At 45.0% G+C, this 6,959-nt stretch overlaps 1 non-coding gene across 1 annotated transcript; it reads right to left on the reverse strand.

Annotated features, from left to right (window-relative positions):
• Window positions 1-4,762: 4,762 nt before the first annotated feature.
• On the reverse strand, window positions 4,763-4,834 carry trnat-cgu (transfer RNA threonine (anticodon CGU)). Its single transcript has one exon. It is a non-coding gene; the product is annotated as a tRNA-Thr (tRNA).
• Between the last annotated feature and the right edge of the window lie 2,125 nt (window positions 4,835-6,959).

Below are 6,959 nucleotides of genomic sequence, written 5' to 3' on the forward strand. Positions count from 1 at the left end.
AAAAATGTCATTTCATAACCCAAAGGCTCTTTTCAGAACCACCCACAGTCTCTGTGAAAGGACGAGTTACTGTCAGGAGGGAGTCAGAGATGGAGTTATTGTAACAGTGGATTGATCAGTTTCTCATCTGATGAAAGGTCACTGACCTGAAAAGTTAACTCTGCTTCTCTCTTTACAGATGCTGCCTGACCTGCTGAGTAATTCCAGCATTTCTTGTTTTCATTATAGCACATAGTTCCCATTTCAAAGTTACAGAATTAACCACAATAATGTACTCTGAGATTCAAGTTAAATATCAGCCCAATATTTACACACGTTATGAGTTTATAAGTTTCAGTATTAATTCCCATAGTGCATCCTGACGTATACATTAGATATAACATAACATAAGAAATCGGAGCAGGAGTAGGCCATTCGGTCCCTCAAGCCTGCCCCGTCATTCAGTAAGATCATGGCTGATCTGCCCCAGACCTCAACTCCTCTTTCATGCCAGCTCTTCATAGCCCTCAACTCTCCAATATTTCAAAAATCTATCTACTTCCTCTTTAAATACTTTCAGTGATCCAGTCTCCACAACTGTCTGGGGTCGATAATTCCAGACATTCACTACCCTCTGAGAGAATAAATTCCTTTGCATCTCAGTTTTAAATGAGTGTCCCCTTATTCTGTAACTATGTCGCCTCGTTTGAGATTCCCCCACTAGTGGAAACATCTTATCAACATCTACCCTGTTAATAAAAACAAGAAATGCTGGAAATACTCAGCAGGTCTGGCAGTATCTGTGAAGAGAGAAGCAGAGTTAATGTTTCAGGTCAGAGACCCTTCTTCACCCTGTTAAGCCCCCTCAGAATCTTGTTCGTTTCAATAAGATCACCCCTCATTCTTCTAGGCATGAATGAATAACCTGTTTAGCCGTTCTTGATAAGTCAACCCCTTCATCCCAGGAATCAGCTGAGTGAATCTCTTTTGAGTTGCCTCCAATGCCAGTCCATCCTTTCTTAAGTCTAAATCTCAAGTGCGATATCAGATTGAGAGAATCTGAAAGATAGTATAACCTGAGATACAAACTGAGAATTCAGTTTAAAACTCCCCCGGATTGTGAAACTAAAAGATACAATAGCAATTCAATTTGTATAGACTGTGCTTTGGATCACATTCCAGCCCTCATACAGTATCAGACTGGAAGATACTGTAGCAATTCCATTAGTGCAGACTCAGCTCTACATTACAGAGCAGGGAACATATTTAAACAACCGGGAACACTTTTACACAAGACGGATCATATTTACGCAACTGAGAAGATTTTTACACAACAGGGAACCATTTTACACAATAACAGAGAACATATTTACACAACAGAGAGCATATTACACAGCAGGAAATATCTTTAAAAGAACACAGGGGACATCTTTACACAGCAGAGAACATGATTCCATAAATCATTGGTCTTTCGCTGTCTCTTGCTGGTTTGCTCAGTACCTTTCTCTGCCTGTTCCTTTCTGGATCCTGATAATCTACTCCTGGTTTTCTGTGTGTCTTTCTCTGTCTGTTCCTTTCTGGGTCCTAATGATCTCTGCCTGGTTTTCTGTGTGTCTTTCTCTGCCTGCCTCATTTGCGGTGCTGTTACTCACTGTCCTTGTGTGTCATCAGGTGGCAGGACCGTATCTCCAACACAGAAGTCCTCGAGGCGGCCAACATCCCCAGCATATACACACTACTAAGCCAGCGGCGCCTGAGATGGCTTGACCATGTGAGCCGCATGGAAGATGGCAGGATCCCCAAGGACACATTGTACAGCGAGCTCGTCACTGGTACCAGACCCACCGGCCGTCCATGGCTCCGCTTTGAAGACGTCTGCAAACACGACATGAAGTCCTGTGACATTGATCTCAAGTCGTGGGAGTCAGTTACCAGCGATCGCCAGAGCTCGCGGGCGACCAGAAAGGCGGGGCTAAAGTGTGGTGAATCGAAGAGACTTAGCAGTTGGGAGGAAAAAAAGACAGAAGCGCAAGGAGAGAGCCAGCTGTGTAACAGCCCCGACAACCAATTGTATCTGCAGCACCTGGAAGAGTCTGTCACTCTAGAATTGACCTTTATCACCACACCAGGTGCTGCTTCACAAACCACTGACCACCTCCAGGCGCTTACCCATTGTCTCTCGAGACAAGGAGGCCAAAGATTGTGTCATTGCGCGGTGAGGGTGTGTCCGTCAGAACATTTTACACAGCAGGAAATATCTTTAAAAGAACACAGGGGACATCTTTACACAACATAGAAAACATGATTACATAAATCATTGGTCTTTCGCTGTCTCTTGCTGGTTTGCTCAGTACCTTTCTCTGTCTGTTCCTTTTTGGATCCTGATAATATCTTCCTGATTTTCTGTGTGTCTTTCACTGCCTGCCTCATTGTCGGTGCTGTTGCTCAGTGTCCTTGTGTCATTGTGCAGTGAGGGTGAGTCCGTCAGCACGTGTGTTGCTGAGTCCGGGATTCTTGAGAAATCCGACTGCAATCCTATTTTCATAAAAACATTGGGGAAATGAACATATTTCACTAATGGGCAGCTAAAATTTAAAACAGCAGTTCGCAGAGTGGCGCAGCAGAAGCGTGCTGGGCCCATAACCCAGATGTCGATGGATTGAAACCATTCTCTGCTATTTATGCTTGGTAATAATACAAACCGTTCACTTTCAAAACATCAAGTGTTTACCCATAATAACAAGATGCTTCCAAAGGCACTCTATTGCGATGAGCTTTTTCCTTCCAGTGAACACATCAATCAGTAACAAATCACTTTTGCTCACACGAACACAAGCTGCAAACATGGACCAGCTGAGTCTCTACCACTTTGTCAACCCCTTCCTGCAGAGCTTCCTTTCCACCACCAGATGGTGATGTTGGCCACAATAAAACCAGGACAAATGGTCACAGTGAGGAGACGGTCAGGAACAGAAAATAAAACAATAACAGGGGAAACCTTTGCACAACAACAGGGTACATCTTACACAACAGAAAACATATTTACACAACAGGAAATACCTTTAGACAACAGGGAGAATACAATCATACAAATGCCTTGTTTCTCCATCTCAGTCTCGTTGTCTATCTCTCTCTGTCTGTCCCTCACTTTTGCTTCTTCACAGTCTATTGGTTTTCTGTGTGTTTTTCTCTCTGTCCCGTTGTCGATTGTGTTACTCAGCGTCCTTGTAACATTGTGTAGCCAGGCTGAGACTCCCAACAAATGTGTTGCTGTAATAAAAACAGAAAATGCTGGAAATGCTCGGTTGGTCTGGCAGCATCTGTGGAGAAAGAAACAGTTAACAGTTCAGGTCTGTTTCGTTAGCTCACATTAACTTGGTTTCTTTCTGCACAGATGCCGCCAGACGTGCTGACTATTTCAAGCATTGTCTGTTTATGTTTCAGATTTCCAGCATCTGCAGTATTTTGCTTTTGTACGTGTGTTGCGATGTCTGGGACGGTTTGAGTGCAATGCTATTGTTTTATAAACAGCGTTGAAACAAACATTTTTCTTGCTAATACACAGCACTAATACACATCTGGATATAAACAGCAGCCTGCAGCAAAGGGCGCAGTGGAAGTTTATGAACACAAATAATTCACCAACACAATATTTACTGCTATCCTCAATCTCACCACGCTTCATCTTAAAACGTTTTACTCTTTATTTTTTACATCAACTTCTTGCTTCCAATAAACACTTCAATTTGGAACACAGCTTCCAAATCACCTTTATTCACAAACCCGAACACACACCAGCCCAGACTTTCCCCTTTCTGTCAACCCATTCCTGCATCACTGCCTCTCCACCAACAGTTGTTGCTAGAATCATACAATCATAGAATGGCTGCAGCACAGAAGGAGGCCATTCAGCCTGTCGAACCCATGCTGGCTCTCTGTTAGAGCAACTCACCTCGTCTCACTCCCCAGTCAGTTCAATTTCGGAGGTGGGAAAACTTCTCGAAAGAATAATTCGGGACAAAATTAATAGTCCCATGGACAAATGTGGGTTAATTCAAGAAAGCCAGCATGGATTTCTTAAGGGAAAATCATGTTTAACTGTCCTGCTGGAGTTTTTTGATGAGGTAACAGAGAGGGATGATGAGGGCAATGCTGTTGATGTGGTGTACATGGACTTTCAAAAGGTCTGGCAGCATCTGAAAGTTCACTGACCTGAATCATTAACTCTGTTTCTCTCTCCACAGATGCTGCCAGATCTGCTGAGTATTTCCAGCACTTTTTATTTATATTTCAGATTTATAGCATCTGCAGTATTTTGCTTTTATTGACTTTCAAAAGGAGTTTGATACAATGCAACACAACAGACTTGTGAGCAAAGTTATAACTCATGGAATAAAAAGGACAGTCGTAACATGGATATGGAATTGGCTGAGTGACAGGAAACAAAGAGTAGTGAGCAATGGATGTTCTTCGGGCTAGAGGAAGGTTTGTAGTGGAGTTCCCCAGGAGTCAGTGTTGGGACGCTTGCCTTTCCTGATGTATATTAATACCTTGGTGTACAGGGCAGAATTTCAAAGTTTATGGATGATGCAAAAATTGGAAGCATTGTGAACTGGCAGAGAAGGTTCGAGGGACCATGTGGCTTCTCCTCATGTTCTTCCCAGTGTCCAGGATGAAGTGCGACATGACACGGATTTCCAGATGGTCAAAACAATCAGGGGAAAGCAAACGCAATGGGCATCCTTCAGGAAAACATCACATTTAAAGTGAGAAACTAATCATAAGGCATGAACAGGGATTGAACCAGTGATCTTCAGTTTACGAGACTGATGTCTTACCGCTTGGCCACCATGCCTTCTGCCAATGAATATCTGAGGCTCCAGAGGAGGATTTGTGATTCTTTTTCAATTTGGTTGAAACAACATCGAGAAACATGCACAGAAATAAAGAGGGATTGTGGAATGGGTAACAGATCAGCCTCATTTACATCATCAGCATCATGAAATCTTCATTCAGACGTTCCATTCCCATCCTCAGCTTTTCTCACATCTGTACAATAATATAAGAGTGGACATTGGGTTGTAACTGGGCAGATTATATAAATAGACTATGTGCACCATCACAGGAAGTGTTGTAATATAATCTGGACGGCACCTCATGGAGAGTTGTGGATGAAACATTCAATGCAAGGTGTGCAGAGTAAACTCAGGTTATTTTAACCGTCAGACTCTTATAAATTGTTGACAGATATCAGAATATTATATGGGGGCCGCAGTAAACCAAAGTGAAGATGGAGAAATCTTTGCCTGTACCTTTGAAAAGGTCACTGGACTGAACCAAGCCGAGGAGTGGCCGAGATGGTTCCAGAGGTTTGCAAGGTATCTACTGCATCGGGTCTCGTGCAGAAGCCAGACATGGAGCAGGTCAGTACACTATTGTCTGAAATGGAGGGAGTGTGTATGCAACATCCTCATGAAGAACAGAAGGCGATGTGTGAAGAAGTTATTAAGGCACTCAAGACCTATTTTAATTGAGGAAAAATATGTCATCGTGGAGCCAAAGTTAAAACGCTGCGTTTGCTGACAACGCAACCACCAGGTGACGCTGTACTAGCACATGCGCAAATGCAGCCTCTTCCACTGAAATGTCACTGTCTGTGACATTCAGGCAGCTGCCAGGATTAAAGATGGAGCTACTCAATTTATCACAGAAAACAACTTCGACCCAAAAATCCCCTCAAAGGTTGCCATCGCCGCCTCCGTCCCACCCCCAACAGTCCCCCGCTCCTTCTTGTGCATTCACCAGTTATATAGAACCAAGTCATCTTAATTCACCTAAAGTGAATTACGTTCGGAGCAGTGACTGTCATTTCATAAGCAAATATGGCACATATCTACACAATGGACATGTTTTGGTTGATACTCGGAGAACGTTGCGCTGTTTGAAGTCTCATCGGAAGGACAGCACCTCTGACAGTGCTGCACACCCTCTGTAATTCAGTGAGGTTTCATAGAGTCATAGAGTTATACAGCACTGAAACAGGCCCTTCGGCCATCATGTCCGTGCGGGCCATCAAGTACCTATCTATTCTAATTCCATTTTCCAGCACGTGGCCGTAGCCTTGTATTTTGTGGCGTTTTGAGTGCTCATCTAGATTCTTCTTAAATGTTGTGAGGGTTCCTGCCTCTACCACTCCTTCAGGCAATGTGTTCCAGATTCCAACCACCCTCGAGGTGAAACATTTCTTCCTCAAATCCCCTCTAAACAGCGCCATCCCATTCTCCGGTCGATCATTCCCCGCTTCCCCCCATCCCACTCTCTGACTGCTCACTCCCCGCTTCGCCCACCACCACCCCCATCCTGCTCTCTGTCCGCTCACACTCAAGGCCATGGGCTCTGCCGCTTCCCTCCTCTCGGCCACTCGAGCCAACATTGCCCCATCACCCCGCGAGGCTCGCCTTGCTTTATCGGGTGGTGCGGTGAAGAATGATCGAATGTTGGAGCGAGAGGCCGAGAGGAGGGAAGCAGCATGGCTTAGAGCAAGTGTCTGGAGGGACGTGGGGGGGAAGCGGGGCGTGAGTGGACGGAGAGAGGGCAGTGCGGGGGTAGGGGTATAGCAAGCGGCTGGAGGGCGGGGGAGCGGGGCAGCGAGGAGCGGGCAGTGAGCGGCCTGGAGTGAGTGGCTGAGAGGGGGGTAGAGAGTTTTCCCGCGCATGCGCCACTTCGTCCTGGAAGACGGAGGCTGAGCATGCGCAGCATCTCAGAGCGCAGGAGACTGTTTGTGCATGTGCGCAGCTTGGAGCACTCTGATGACGTCGGCTGGCTGCTGCATTGTCAGGAATCACTTTGAATTTAATAAGCGTACAAAACAGAAAGGGGAGAGCATTCATTCATTTATCAATGACTTGTACAATCTCACGGAGGATTGTGAATACCGCAACTTAAGGGAAGAGCTGAATGGAGACAGGATTGTGTTCGGG

The sequence above is a fragment of the Heterodontus francisci genome, chromosome 39 (genome assembly GCF_036365525.1).
Source record: "Heterodontus francisci isolate sHetFra1 chromosome 39, sHetFra1.hap1, whole genome shotgun sequence".
NCBI classification, from domain to species: domain Eukaryota; kingdom Metazoa; phylum Chordata; class Chondrichthyes; order Heterodontiformes; family Heterodontidae; genus Heterodontus; species Heterodontus francisci.